This window comes from Oryctolagus cuniculus, chromosome 6 (assembly GCF_964237555.1).
Source record: "Oryctolagus cuniculus chromosome 6, mOryCun1.1, whole genome shotgun sequence".
Taxonomy (NCBI): Eukaryota; Metazoa; Chordata; class Mammalia; order Lagomorpha; family Leporidae; genus Oryctolagus; species Oryctolagus cuniculus.
This window is the reverse complement of record NC_091437.1, coordinates 84,412,262-84,427,963: the sequence shown is the minus strand read 5'-3', so window position 1 is coordinate 84,427,963 and position 15,702 is coordinate 84,412,262. Positions and strand designations below refer to the sequence as shown.

At 41.0% G+C, this 15,702-nt stretch overlaps 1 pseudogene; it reads left to right on the top strand.

The window, feature by feature from the left end:
* The first annotated feature begins 367 nt into the window (after positions 1 to 367).
* Positions 368 to 13,441, top strand: LOC100338384 (non-histone chromosomal protein HMG-14 pseudogene; annotated as a pseudogene).
* The last annotated feature ends 2,261 nt before the right edge of the window (positions 13,442 to 15,702 follow it).

Below are 15,702 nucleotides of genomic sequence, written 5' to 3'. Positions count from 1 at the left end.
GAGGTACAGGCATGTTATCTCCTGGGAGAATTAAAATTAAGATTTTAAAATTGCATAATTTGAAAATTAGTGTTTGCAACAAAATCAGCCACTCAACCTTGAACATGGCATTCTGTGTGCTCAGCTATGATGAGCTGCTTTTGTGCAGTTGATGGTCCTTGACATTTGTCATAATCCTCGGACCACCCAAACATAGCAATTTGCTATTTGGAAAAGACATCCTACAAGTTCTCTTTCTCTTGTTAAGGTTACAATTTTACAGAGCCATTGGTTATCTATAGAATTCACTCATCATGCTAATGACTTCTATAAATATCCTGATGGATCATCCTTCTCTAAGTTGTCTAGCAAAGAAAGAATAAGAACTATGTCTTCAGAGGCTGTGACGAGGGCCATGAGTCAGCTTTCTGCCTCTGGTGAGCACCTTGAGCAAGCCACTGAAGGCCCTACCTACCAGAGTATTCTGAAAGTGTACAGTAATGCACAGGAAGTTACAGGTAAAGTATGTTTTACAGTATACAATAATTTTGATTATTTTTAAATGTTTCATGATGAGATACATTTTATTTATCTTGAAATTTCTTCAAGAATTCTTTATTGGGAAATGAAGTATTTTATCACCTAGTTTTCTACAACAAAATACTGTAGAACTGGTGGTGGTTATTAAAATGCAGTTATTTCTCACACCCTTGTAGTTCTGCAGGCCAGAAGTCCAGAAACAAAGTGTCAGCTTGGTCAGTTTCTTGCATCTCTTTCTGGCATCTAGACAGCTTCCTTCTCTAAATAGGCCCACATGGCCTTTTCTCCTCCTCTTCTTAAATAAGATCTCTGTTAACATCATGGAGACACCACCTCATGACCTCATCTATTCCTAAGTACTTTCCAAAGGCTTCATCTTCAAATACCAACACATCACATATTAGAGCTTCATTGAATGAATTTGGGAGGGCATGGATATTCATTGTATCATGCAGCCGCTTGAATAAGGGCAATACCCAGAATGAAGATAATCAGTTCACACTTTCATCATTGGACACATTTCAACACCTACACTCTTTTTTTAATGTACCACAAAGCTAGGCACCATGGTTATCAGCTAAAACCTGAGTTCTCCAGACAATGGTAGCACTACTCCTAAATTCTACATGACAGCAATCTTCTCAACCACAAGCAATAAGGAAATGGAGAATTAAACTAATGTTTGATAGTGATTAGGGTGAACACATAATTTGTCATCCAAGCTTCTGAGATTGAAAGAGAATATAATTAATAATTAGTATATTCACTAATACAGTTATAAGTACTAATTTGTCTAATTATGAATAATTATTCCAAGACAGAAAGCATATACAGAGATTGCCTCTCCTGATGGCCAGCCAGGCACTATGTTCAGTTTATGACTTGCTTTACTTATTGACCTATTATAAATATACAACATAGATGGATGGGGGTGGTATCATTGTCTCTGTTTGACAGGTGAGAAAACTAAGGCTGGGGGCCGGGGGGTGCTGTGATGTAGCTGGTAAAGCCTCCACCTGCCACTCTGGCATTGCTTATGGGCACCAGTTTGAATACCAGCTGCTGCATTTCTGATCCAGCTCCCTGGTAATGTGCCTGGGAAAGCAGTGGAGGAAGGCCCGAGTGCTTATGTCTTGGTACTGACGTGAGACAACTAGAGGAAGCTCCTGGCTCCTGGCTTCTGTCTGGCCTGGCTCAACTCCAGCAGTTGCAGCTGTTTGGGGAATGAACCAGAAGATGGAAGATCTCTCTTGTTCTGTCTCTACCTCTCTCTCTCTCTGTAACTCTGAGTTTCAAATAAATAAAATAAATCTTTAAAAAAATAAAGAAAACTAAGGCTCAGGAAACTTAAATCATTCAATAAATAGAAGATCATGGATTTCAGATTTCCTGGCTCAGTGCCTTGGCTTTCACAGTCATTTTGATCCTTCTATGGATTAGCAACCTAATGGCAACCTTTCTCTTAAAGTTTAATTAAGAAGGAGCATGTTCACTCATATTCTCTCTCTCTCTCTCTCTCTCTCTCTCCCTCTCCCCCCCCCCGCCCCATATATGAATATAAGTATAGTTAAAGAAAGCAAACATGTTGATTAGATGTGAAAGGACAGAACTCAGTTCTGAATCCAGGAAAGAAAATAGACTTAGAACTTCACCAATCCTTCCAAATCAGATGGAAGTGTTGACTTCCAGTTCAACAGCATCCCCTGTGGGAGAATTCCTCCTTTTGGAACAAAAACCTCCAGAAAAGCAGAGCACTGAGTAGCAAGGATGGGAAGCAAAATTTGTGCCAGTGGATGCCATGCGCTATAGTGGGCAAAGTCATTCCCATTTCTACAGCATGATTCCTGGATGCATGAATCCTAGGTATGGGAGAAACAACACCATAGATTGAAGTTTTAAGTATATACACCTGCTGGAGGACATGGCCTCACCCCCTCAAAGCACTGTCACTTAACTGATGCTACAACTGCATCTTCAAAAGGTCATCCCAGCATCAGTACAACTGCTTCAGGATGCTAAAGACCCTGGTAAAACAAATTCCATGAGCCCAGTTTATGTTCCTTGATTAGAAATGTCAAGTTGGTATGTCACAGCTGGATAGAATATTCTGTAAGTTCACAAGTGGTGGTTTTGGCACAGCATTGCGAGCAAAGAAAGGAAGTCTGTGTCCATGGTAAGAATCTGCGAACAAAATGCTGCTCTTTCCATGAAGGAAAGTGTCCAATGCACTCACGCTGTCTGTCACAGGTCAGGTACCTGGTTGAGTCCCTTGGAGAATGCTGTTATACTGTGGACTCTATTTGAAAAAAATTGAATCGAGATGAATTAATGGCCTTAAACAAAAATTTGAAGAGTTCGGTTACTATAGGCACTAGCAATGCTGACATTAGGAATATGAACAATGAATGTTAAAAATGTCTGAGCCAGCATTATGGTGCAGTGAGTTAAGCTAACAACTGTGATGCCAGCATCCATTTGAATCCTGGTTCAAGTCCTGGTTACTCCACTTCTAATCTAGCTTCCTGCTAATGTGACTGGGAAAGCAGTGAAAGATGGACTCCTGCCACCTACATGGGAGACCCAGAAGGAGTTCCAGGTTCCTGGCTTCAGCCTGGCTTAGCATCAGCCGTTGATGTGAACCAGCAGAGGGAAGTTCTCTCTCTCTATCACTCTCACTCTCTCTCTCTCTGTAACTCTGCCCTTTAAATAAAATTAGCAAAATCTTTTTTTTAAAACTAATAAAATTGTTGGGGCTGGTACTGTGGCACAGCAGGTTAACACCCTGGCCTGAAACACCGGCATCCCATATGGGCGCCAGTTCAAGACCCGGCTGCTCCACTTCCAATCTAACTCTCTGCTATGACCTGGGAAAGTGGTAGAATGTGCGTGGGAGACCCGGAAGAAGCTCCTGATTCATGGCAGCTCCAGCTGTTGCGGCCATTTGGAGAGTGAACCATCAGATGGAAGATTCTCTCTCTCTCTCTCTCTCTCTCTCTCTCTCTTTGCCTCTCCTTTCTCTGTGTAACTCTGACTTTCAAAGAAATAAATAAATCTTTAAAAGAAACTAATAAAAATGTCAAGGCTAAATGTACTATTGAATCTTTTAGGCTTCCACTGTTCTCAATTTCAGAAAGGCAGTTTCCCAATGCAGAGCAGGTTTGGAACATGGGTCAGAGGTTCCTCTGCCTGTTTGTGGAACATCTTGGCTAAATGAAAACACCAACATGCTCCATTTTACACAACTTGGGACTCGTCCAGATATTGATGAAAGATTTTCAACGTGGAAACCATTCCTCAGTTTCTTAAAGAGTCTACAAATGTCCCAACTCTCTTGATATTTAAACATATTACTTGGATAAGTCGCTCAGCAATTTCTCCACAACATGTACGAAATCTGCTTGGTAGGATGATTTATAATTCCACTGTCTTCTTGAAGTGATATATACATCCAAAAGATGCATTTACTCACTATATTAAATATTAGTATGAAGTTGAAGGATTCAAAGATTCTCTATCAGCTTAGCCAGCCCTTCTCAAGCTCTATGGTCAAGAGCAATTCACTTCCTGCCTTCAGCTCTTCATGGGAAATGAGAAGGGCTGTCCATGTAGAGCAGGGGTAAAGACTCACTGGCCTATTGGCCATATAAGGCCTGCCAAGGCAACTGAAGGTAGACTTGAATTCAAGAAATCTATAACACTAACTTTTAAGTTGATAATTTTGTATGGCCCATGAATGATATTATAAATATCCCAGTGGCTCTTGGCAAGCTCCCCATCCCTGATGTATAGAATGCATTGGGATATCCACCTGCTTGAATCTATCTTTTGATGTTCATGACTCAACTACTACCAAGAGAACTCAACAGATCTTACTAAAACTCTCTGCAACAAGCAATTTTGAAAGTAAATTGTACCTTACAATATTTGCTATTTTTAAAAACAATTTATAAATAATTGTTTAAGAAAGAATCAGTTACTCACTTGAAAATCATTGCTTTTCATCAGATTTACCTTACCAATCAGTAAAATATATCACTGTGATCATATTCCTTTGTGCTCAAATTTAATTACTGACTTTCCACAAGTCATTAAACAATAAGTGTGGTGGGCAGTTACAGAATTGCACCTACCATTAATTCTTTTTTTTTAATTTGATTTTTAATTTGATTTGATTTATTTGAAAGCAGAATTACAGGTAGAGACAGAGAGAGAGGTCGTCCATCAACTGGTTCATTCCCCAAATGGCCACCAACAACTGGTACTGGGCCAGGCTGAAGCCAGGAGTCAGGAGCTTCTTCTGGGGCTCCTTAGTGGCTGCAGGGTCCAAGCACTCAGGCCATCCTCCACTGCTTTCCCAGGCACATTTGCAGAGAGCTGGATCAGAAGTGGAGCATCCAGGTCTCAAATTGGTGACCATATGGGATGCCAGCGCTGCAGGCCAGGGCTTTAACCTGCTGTCCCACAGTGCCAGACTCTATTTATTTATTTTAAAGGCAGAAATATGGAGACAGTCAGACAGAGACCTTCCATCTGTTGGTTCACTCTCCAAATGCTTGCAACATCTGGGTCTGGACCCAACCAAAGCTCAGTCAGGGTTTCCTATGTGATGGCAAGAACTCAACTACTTAGGTCATCACTTGATGACTCCCAGGATGCATTATGGCAGGAAGACAGAAGCACAAGTGGAGCAGGGACTCAGACCTAGGCATTCCAATATGAGATGCAGACATCCCAAGCAGCATCTTAATTGTTGCACTAAAAGCCCACCCCATTGTTTAGTTTTTAAACACCATTTTCTTTGGTTTTGTTTAAGCCAGAAAGGAAACACAGGTGTGCTATGGCAACAATGGGTCATTAGTTGACAGAAAACCTGGTCACTGGCTCAGTCACAGATTCTTCTCGGGTGGAGGCACATTTTCTGCAGGGTCACTGGGATGCTACCAGCAGCATTCTTTCTGCCAGGCACTTTGTAACATGCAGTGAACGGTGTCATTTATTTTCATTTCCTCACACTTAATTGCATGCTTCTTGCTTCCAACATTAAGGCAGAAGGCAGGTGGCAGAAGCAATGAACTAAACTAGGACTGTGGTGTTATAAGCTGTACTTGCTCCCTTAAATACAAGCTGATTGTTTACAAACCAGCAGAAGCCACTGGGCTGGAAAAAAGCCTCCTTTCCCTCCTAAGTTCTGACACTGCAGGCACTCCTGGGAAGACCAGCACCCAACGACAAAAGGCACTCAATTGACTATTTATCTTCAGTTGCATAGACCTAAAAGGGCTGGAGATACTAATTCAGTAATGGATACCAAAATTGCATATCCTGAGAACCATGTAAATTAACATCTTGCTAACATGATGAGAAAAGCAATTAGTCTTGTGCAAACTAAATGCCTCACTCGTAAATATTCTCTTTCTGTAAATTCAAGCAAACTTATTTAAAATGGATGACCCAAAGAAGCAGGATAAGTTAATTGAACAGATTAAATATCAAAGAAATTTATAATTACAGGCCATTAATGACATATTTTAAGATAAATGATCATTTTCATACACTCTAAGTTATCTCAGTATGGTGTAGTTTTGTAACATAAAAATTAATGCTGAGGTAAAATTAAACCAGTAAAATTTTGTCCTGTTTACTCCAACAAAGGCAACTAAGAGCTGCCTGAGTGGTTGACATCTTCCCTCTTTTCCTGTGACTGTCTTTAAGCAAGTTCATGATATAAATATACTTTTTCAGTGATGTCAACATGGATTGCTAATCAGATGCCCTTTGGTACCTAAGAACAAACACTGCATTGCAATGATAAAGAATAACAAATGTCACAAAAATCTAATTTCCTTAGGCAGTTTTCTCTTTTGATAAATAAAAGCATAAAGCAAACATATTTTATAAAATGTACCTTTTGCTTACTCTATAATTTTAATATAAATGTAGCTTGAAGAACTGGAGCCTCCACACTTACATATTTTGAATACAACATAAACTCTGAGGCCTCCCCAGAGTTTGCTGTTTTTGCTCCATATTTGGATTCCGGCTGCCTATCAGAACCTGAAAGCATGAGTTATGTGTCTTCCTAATCATCTATCCAAACTTGCCTAATCATCTATGCCAAACTTGCCAAACTCTTTCTTCTCTGCTTATTTTTCCTTTGGATTTTACCTGCTATTATGCCCCAACCCTCTACTTAAGTGAATGAAGATGTTTATCTTTCCCCTTAGTTTAACTGTACTTTTTATCCAGGTATCTGCTAACCTTTCAGCTCATATACCCATTGTCATACAGAGTAAGTGATCATTTCTGAAGAAATAAATGACACAATCATATTATGACCACAAATCAGATACGGGATCTTATTTGTACTGGTGCTTAGCATCATTTCCCCAAATTTAAGATGGCCTTGATTAAAAGATTCTGCAGTCAAAGAAATCTAAGAAGGGCCAGCACTGTGGCCCAGTAGGTTAATCCTCCGCCTGTGGCACCAGCATCCCATATGGGCGCCAGTTCTAGTCCCGGCTGCTCCACTTTCAATCCAGCTCTCTGCTATGGCCTGGGAAAGCAGTGGAAGTTGGCCCAAGTCCCTGGGACCTTGCATCCACATGGGAGACCAAGAAGAAGCACCTGGCTCCTGGCTTCTGGTTAGCGCAGTTCCAGCCATTGCAGCCATTTGGGGAGTGAGCCAATGGAAGGAAGACCTTTCTCTCTGTCTCTCCCTCTCACTGTCTGTAACTCTATCAAATAAATAAATAAAATCTTAAAAAAAATCTAAGAATTGCTGCCCACCAAATTTCTTTCATGCAAATTCAAATCCACATGCAGTCAAATTCTATATAACTTCGTGTGTTCTAAACATACCTGAGCTTGGAACCTACTTTTTTCTAAAAGGTTTGTTAACATTTCTTGGAACTCATTTTGAAAAACGTTGGCTTAGCAGCTACAAGGATAAGTAATTTTGAGATAATAATTTAAAAGCAATCAATAGTTACATTTATGAAACCACAAGGCTAAAAGCAAATCAAGAATACATTCCAAGTATGATTTATGATGTTAATATGAATAATGTATTTCAATAACCATTGAAAATAGTCACAAAGTCTTGGTTTGTTCATATTCTGCATTGTAAAATCTAATTAGGCTGGAGTGTTGGCTTCCATTTATGCCTCCACATCCAAGATCTTCTGCTGTTGGTAAAGTTTCTCTGGTGCAAACTAGAAAAAGAATACTGGATGTTGTCAAGTTTATTATCAGTCTACATATTTTGATATATCTTTGTGAATCTTTCCATGATTTCTTTGGTTTTTTTCAGGTAAACAAATTAAAGTAAATAACTCGGAACAATTAGAAGTGATCACTTCTATTACGCTTGGTAATGAGTTCGACTTTCTCAGGTGGAAGATTCATTTAATCATTCACTCAGTATATATATTTGGAGCGTGTTTATGTGGCATGCATTGTCCTCAGGTCTTGGATTCAGCAGTGAGGAAAAAAACTAAGATTATTTCTTTGTGAGACTTAGTTATTTTTTTAAAAAAAAGATCTATTTATTTATTTGAAAGTCAGAGTTACACAGAGAGAGAGAGGTCTTCCACCCAATGGTTCACTTCCCAGATGGCTACAACGGCCAGAACTATGCCAATCTGAAACCAGGAGCCAGGAACTTCTTCCCGGTCTCCCACATGGGTGCAGGGGCCCAAGGACTTAGGCCATCTTCTACTGCTTTCCCAGGCCATAGCAGAGAGCTGGATCGGAAGAGGAGCAGCTGGAACTAGAACTGGTGCCCATATGGGATGCCGGCGCTTCAGGCCGGGGCGTTTAACCCACTGTGCCAGTGCACTGGCCCCGGGACTTAGTTCTAGTAGGAGTAGGAGTGGTGACAACTAATTAATAATAGCACAATAAATGGACAAGTTATATAATGTTGTACAAATTATAACTGCAACACAAAAAATTGAGCAAATTAAAGAGATGAGAATTCTATAATAGGGAAGCATGACTATGATTTTCAATAGGGTAGTTATCATAGACCTCTCTGGAATTGACATTTGAGTTAAAACCTGAGGTAGAGGGAGGTTGATACCTGGAGAACTGTTCTGAGGCAAGCAAATAATGCATATGCTAGGAGAAGAGCCAGCATGTCCAAGGAGAGCAAAGACTAAAAGCCTAGAATAGAGTAATCAAGAGGAGGAAAAGTAGGAACTGAAGCCAAAGAAGCAAACAGGGACCTGAAAATATAAGACTTTATTGACCATTATGAGGATTTTGGCTTCAACTCTAGTAAAATGTGAAGCTTCTTATAGGATTTTAGTAGAGATGTACCAGGATTACCTCATATTTTAAAGGAATAATCTGTCTCATTTTGAAAATAGACTGTAGAGACACAAGAATGAAATTCAGGAAGGCAGTGAAGTGACACAGAAGGAAAACTAAAGAGAGTGCTTCCTCAAAACCATGAAGAAGGTGAAGTCAAAGGAGAAATAAATCCGGCAACTGAATTTAGCATCATGGAAGACTTTAGTAATCTTGACAGGAGTGGTTTGGTGGGATGATATAGTGCACTAGACTTTCCTAAGGGATTCAGAAAACATTGGTTTCCAGGCATCTCTTTCATGATGTCAAAAGACCTCAAATATTTAACACAATATTGAAAGAAATGAACAAAAAATTAGATGACTGATAATACCCAACATTAAGATTTATTATAAAGCTACAGCAGATAAGATTGTGTGTTATTAGATAAAGAATACGTGAATAAATGAGTGGATCATAATACATAGTCCAGAAATAAAGTCACATAAATAGAATTAGCTAATTTTTTCACCAAGGAACAAAGGCAATACCCTGGAGCAAAGATAGTCTTTCAACAAATATTGCTGGCAAAACTGAGCATCTACAAGCAAAAAATAAAAGTAGTCATAGACCTTACCCTCTTCAGAAAAATAAACTCAAAATGGATGGCCGACATAAATATAAAACACAAAGCTATAAAATTTCTAGAAGGCAAATAAGAGAAGATCCAGATGACCAACTAAGGGTGAGTGATGATCTTTTAGACACAAACATGATCTATTAAAGGAAAATGATTGACAAATCAGACTTTATTAAAATTGAAAATTATCTTTTCTGCAAAAGACAATGTCCAGAGGATAAAAAGACAAGCCCTGGATGGGAGAAGGTATTTGTAAAGACACATCATATAAAACACATTTATCAAAAAAATATACAGAGAACTCTAAAAATCCAATGATAAGAAAACAAACAAGCTAATCAAAAAAGAAGCACAGACCTTCACAAACAGCTTACCAAAGAAGATATAGAGTAGGCTAATAATTATATGGGAAGATGCTCCATGGCCGGCGCCGGGCTCACTTGGCTAATCCTCCGCCTGAAGCACTGGCACCCCTGGTTCTAGTCCCAGTTGGGGCACCGGATTCTGTCCCGGTTGCTCTTCTTCCAGTCCAGCTCTCTGCTGTGGCCCTGGAAGGCAGTGGAGGATGGCCCAAGTGCTTGGGCCCTGCACCCGTGTGGAAGACCAGGAGGATGCACCTGGCTCCTGGCTTCAGATCGGCATGGTACGCCTTCCGCAGCAGCCATTTTGGGGGGTGAACCAATGGAGGAAGACTTTTCTCTCTGTCTCTCTCTCTCTCTCACTGTCTAACTCTGCCTGTCAAAAAAAAAAAAAAAAAAAGCTCCACATTATAAGTCATCAAGGAATTGAAAATTAAAATAAAATAAATTATACCTCTACAAACCTATTAAAATGGCCAAAATCCAGAACAGTGACATTGCCAACTGTTAGTGAGGATGTGGCACAGTAGAAACTCTCACTCACTTCAGGAGGAAATGCAAAATGGCCCAGCCAGTTTGGAAGGCAGTTTATCAGTCTCTTGCAAAGTTAAATATACTTTTATCATATAATCCAGCAATTGCATTTTTTTGACAGGCAGAGTTAGATAGTGAAAGAGAGAGAGACAGAGAGAAAAGTCTTCCTTCCGTTGGTTCACCCCCCCAAATGGCCGCTAAGGCCAATGCAGTGCTGATCCGAAGCCAGGAACAAGGTGCCTTCTCCTGGTCTCTCATGCAGGTGCAGGGCCCAAGCACTTGGGCCATCCTCCACTGCATTCCCAGGCCACAGCAGAGAGCTGGACTGGAAGAGAAGCAACTGGGACAGAATCCAGCTCCCCAAATGGGACTAGAACCCGGGGTGCTGGTGCCGCAGGTGAAGGATTAGCCAAGTGAGCCGTGGCACCGACCCAAGCAATTGCATTTCTTAAAATTTACTCAAAGACATTGAAAACATGTCCACACAGAAAGCTGCATATGAATGCTTGTAGCAGCCATTTTGATGATTACCAAAACTTGGAAGTAACCAAATGTCCTTCAGTGGGTGAATAGATAAGCTGGTACATCCAGACGGTGGAATATTCAATGATAACAAGAATTGAACAAGGGATTCCAAGATGGTGGAATAGGGAAGGGTGTACTGTGTACTGCCCTAGGCTAGGAGTAAATAGTTAAAAAAAAAAAAAGTGGAGGAAGTACGTTCTCAGGAGAGAGTTAGAGAGAAAACCATGGTGGAAATTCTATGGAAGGAAGAGGAATACCGTGGATCAGTGTGGAAGGTTCAGACGTGCAGCACAAGCATTGACACAACACACAACCCCAGAAGCTGAAAGCCAGAGAAGGTGCCAGCTTTGGAACATGAGGTGAGATCAGACCGCAGCAGCCTGTGCCACTGGTGATAAAGCCAGAGGGAGAGCATAGAGTGGGTCCAGCCTGGATAGGGTACCTGCTAACTTAGTGAAAAAAAGGGGGCAAGTTTCTCTCTCCCCACTCTCACCCCACAACAGCAACCAGCAATCAGCTGAGAGAGCCAGCACCATTTTGGGCATAAGCAGCAGCTGAGGGAGCTCTTTTTTTTTTTTTTAAGATTGATTTATTAATTTTATTTGAAAGTCAGAGTTACACAGAGGGAGAAGAGGCAGAGAGAGAGAGAGAGAGAGAGAGAGAAAGAGAGAGGTCTTCTATCTGCTGGTTCACTCCCCAACTGGCCACAACGGCCGGAGCTGGGCCAATCCGAAGCCAGGAACTAGGAGCCTCCTCCAGTCTCCCATGTGGGTGCAGGGGCCCAAGAACTTGGCCCATCTACTACTGCTATCCCAAGCCATAGCACAGAGCTGGATTGGAAGTGGAGCAGCCAGGACTAGAACCGGCACCCATATGAGATGCCGGCGTTGCAGGCTGGGGCTTTAGCCCTCTAAGCCACAGCACCGGCCCCTGAGGGAGCTCCTGTGTGCACACCCAGCAACTGGCTTGGACAAGCTGCCATCTTTTCAGTGTTGGCAGCAGCAGCAACTAAAGTGCCCATACCTGGCAACTGGCAAGGAGAAGGCAACATTGTAAAATGAGTGGGGCTGCAGCCAGCCACACTTGTGCACCCATTTGACCCAGAGATTCTACCAGAGGGAAAAATGCATTCCGCACTGACTTTGACTTTGGCTGGGAAGATTGTGAGGTGCCCCCAGCCTCTCAGCATATCACAGGTTCTGGGGCTCAAACCGCCAAGGCAGGGTAAGCACAGGCAGCTGGCTCTGAAAACGTCTCTGCTCCTCAGTGGACAGGACAAGCTAGCTTATTGGAGTGGTTCCTCCGCACCCTGTGACTGTGGGAGTCTTGGGCGCTGAGGCTGTGGGAACTCTGTGACTGCACAAGAGAGTAGATGGTCTAGCTGGATCTCTGGGCAATGAGTGAGTGGCTCCACATCCTCAGAACTCCATGATTGCCGGGGGTGAGTTGTTGCAACAGGATCTGTGTTCACACTGAGGACTGAACAGATCCTTTGTGTGGCTCATACAGCAGTGCAGATGAGTATTTTACCCACTGTGGGCTAACACTCAGGTACTGATTACCTCGCAGGGGGAGAAGTGAGGATGTGATTATACCAACAAGGGTGATTATACTTTCCCTCTGCTAAAACGAGGACGTCTGCCATGTACAACTTGGGTGTAAATCTGAATCCTCACCCTACCATGGAGCACCGAACAGAGATCCCTGGACACACCAAGCACACACACTGGGCATTCATTGAAAAAACATACACTCCACTAAGCCACAGGGGCATAGCTCAAAGATAAAAGCTATAAGAGGAAAAAATCAACAAGTATTTCCACAAATGACCAAGAATAAACACAGAAATTCAAGAAATAAGAATAGGCCTCGCGGGCCCACTGCCACTCGCTCCGAGACCCTCCACCGCTCTCCCGTCCCGGCCTGGCAGGCGCTCGCCAACCGGGGAGGCTTCCAGGGAGCTCGCGGGCGCCCAGGTCAGCTCTGCCAAGGGGGCGGCCAAGGAGGAGCCCAAGAGGAGGTCAGCGCGCTGGCAAAGGTGGAAGCGAAGCCCAAGAAGGCCGCCGGGAAGGATAAGTCATCAGACAAGAAAGTGCAAGCAAAGGGGAAGAGAGGAGCAAGGGGAAAACAGGCCGAGGTGGCTAATCAAGAAGCTAAAGAAGACCTGCCTGCAGAAAACGGAGAAATGAAAAACGAGGAGAGTCCAGCCTCTGATGAAGCAGAAGAGAAAGAAGCCAAGTCCGATTAATACCATACACCATGTGTTATCAGTGGTCCCTGTCTCCCTTCTTGTACAATCCAGAGGAATATTTTTATCAACTATTTTGTAAATGCAAGTTTTTTAGTAGCTCTAGAAACATTTTTAAGAAGGAGGGAAGCCCACCTCATCCCATTTTTTAAGTGTAAATGATTTTTTTAAGAGGTGAAATCATTTGCTGGTTGTTTATTTTTTGGTACAACCAGAAAATAGTGGCATATTGAATTCTGGGAGGCTTTGACTGTCTTGGGTGTCAGCTTAACATTCCATAGGTGGGGGTGGTTTTTATATCCTACAGTACAGCACATACTAAATGGCAATTTGTGCATTTAATCTGTCTTGAATATTTTCAGTTACTTCTCCCATGTTTTGTAGAATTGTTTCCTACAGAAAACCACTCCTTGTTCTGTCAACCATGTGCACTCTGTAACATCTTCGGTTGTGGTAGTCCAGTTTGCCTAATGATTTTGTTAATGTGCCATGAAATATTGAAAATTTGAGTGTCGTGTATATGCTATTATATTGTGAATGGGTGGGATTTATGTAACAGCAACATTTGAAGATACTTGTACTTGATAGCCTCTTAAGGAAGAGTTGCCTCCAAATTTGAAGCTGGAAAGTCACTGGAATAACTTTTAAAAAAAGAATGACAATTCATGGCTTTTTAGATTTTTGGTGCGTATGTTAAGAATTGTGTGCAAATTAAAATGTGTGTGCTGATTCTCAACACCAATAAAATCTCAATTATGGAAAAAAAAGAATAAAAGAAAACAATATGACCCCCAAAGGAACACAGCAACACTTAAATATGAATTAAAAATTTTTCTCTTGGAATTGAGATTTTGGGGTCTGGTGCCGTGGCTCACTTGGTTAATCCTCCGCCTGCGGTGCCGGCATCCCATATGGGCACCAGGTTCTAGTCCCAGTTGCTCCTCTTCCAGTCCAGCTAACTGCTGTGGCCCAGAAGGCAGTGAAAGATGGCCCAAGTGCTTGAGCCCCTGCACCCACATGGGAGACCAGGAGGAAGTACACGGCTCCTGGCTTCAGATCGGTGTAGCTTTAGCCATAGCAGCCATTTTGGGGGTTAACCAACAGAAGGAAGACCTTTCTCTCTCTCTCTCTCTCTCTCTCTCACTGTCTAACACTATCTGTCAAATAAAAAAAAAAAGAAATTGAGATGTTGAAGATAAATCAAAAGTAATATTAGAAATTAAGAGTTCAATGTGTCAAATAAAAAATACAAAGGAAAGACTTACCAAAAGACTTGATGAGGCAGAAGAAAGAATATCCAAGTTAGAAGACAAATCTTCGGAAGTTATTCTGTCAGATCACAAAAAGGAAAAAGAAATTAGAAAAATTAAAAACAGTGTTTGAGATTTATGGGATACTCTCAAACAATTCACCATATAGGTCTTAGGAGTTTCTGAAGGTGTAGAGAGAACGGATTTGAAGATCTACTGGGTAAAATAATTACAGAAATTTTTCCCAATTTGGAAGACCTTTCTCTCTGTCTCTCTCTCTCTCACTGTCCACTCTGCCTGTCACAAAAATAAATAAATAAAGTGAATTGAAATGCCTCAATTATTTATGAAAAAAAGAGAACTCCTTATAGATATGACCAGAAAAGATCTTCACCATGACACATTGAGTCAAACTTTCCCCAGTAAAATGTAAAGAAACAATTCTAGAAAGTGCATAACAGAAATGTCCGATTACTTTCAGAGGAGCTCTAATTAGACTTACAGCTGAGTTCTTATCAGAAACCCTATAGTCTAGGAGAGAATGAGGAGACATAATCCAGCTCTTAAGGAAAAAACCTGTCAACAAAGAATACTGTACCGTGAAAATCTCTCATTTATGAATGAAGGTAAAATAAAGACCTTCCATAAAAAACAGAAATTAAAAGAATTTGGCACCACTTACTCAACCTACAAAGATGCATAAGAATGTAATATACACAGAAGCACAAAAACATGGTCATCATTATGAAAGAACATGAAGGTATAAAAATCCCCTAATAAAAGTACAAACAAATAAAAGGTAAATAATGGGAATGTTTATGGAAATATGGAAAGCCAAAATATTACTTATCAATAGACACCTTGAATGTGAATTGCCTAAATTCTCCAATTAAAAGATACAGGCTGGCTGAATGGATTTAAAAAACAACACACATCTATTTGCTGCCTGTAAGAAACACTTTCAGCAACAAAAACACATGCAGACTGAAATTCAAAGATGGAAAAAGATATTCCTTGCTAACAGAAAGAAGAAAAGAGCAGGTGTAGCCATCCTAATATCAGACAAAATAGACATTAACACAAAAACTGTTAAAAGAGACAAAGAATGGTGCTATGTAATTATTAATGGATAAATTCAGCAGGAAGATGTGACTATAATAAATGTATATGCACCCAATTACAGGGCACCTTGCTATTTAAAACAAATGTTAATCTATCTAAAAGGAGACATAGAATTTCTAATATTCCTTTGGATTTATCTTCAAAGTCTCTCCTGGGGAACTAAAAACACTCACTTTCATCAATGGGCAGATTGACTAGACATAAAATCAATAAAGA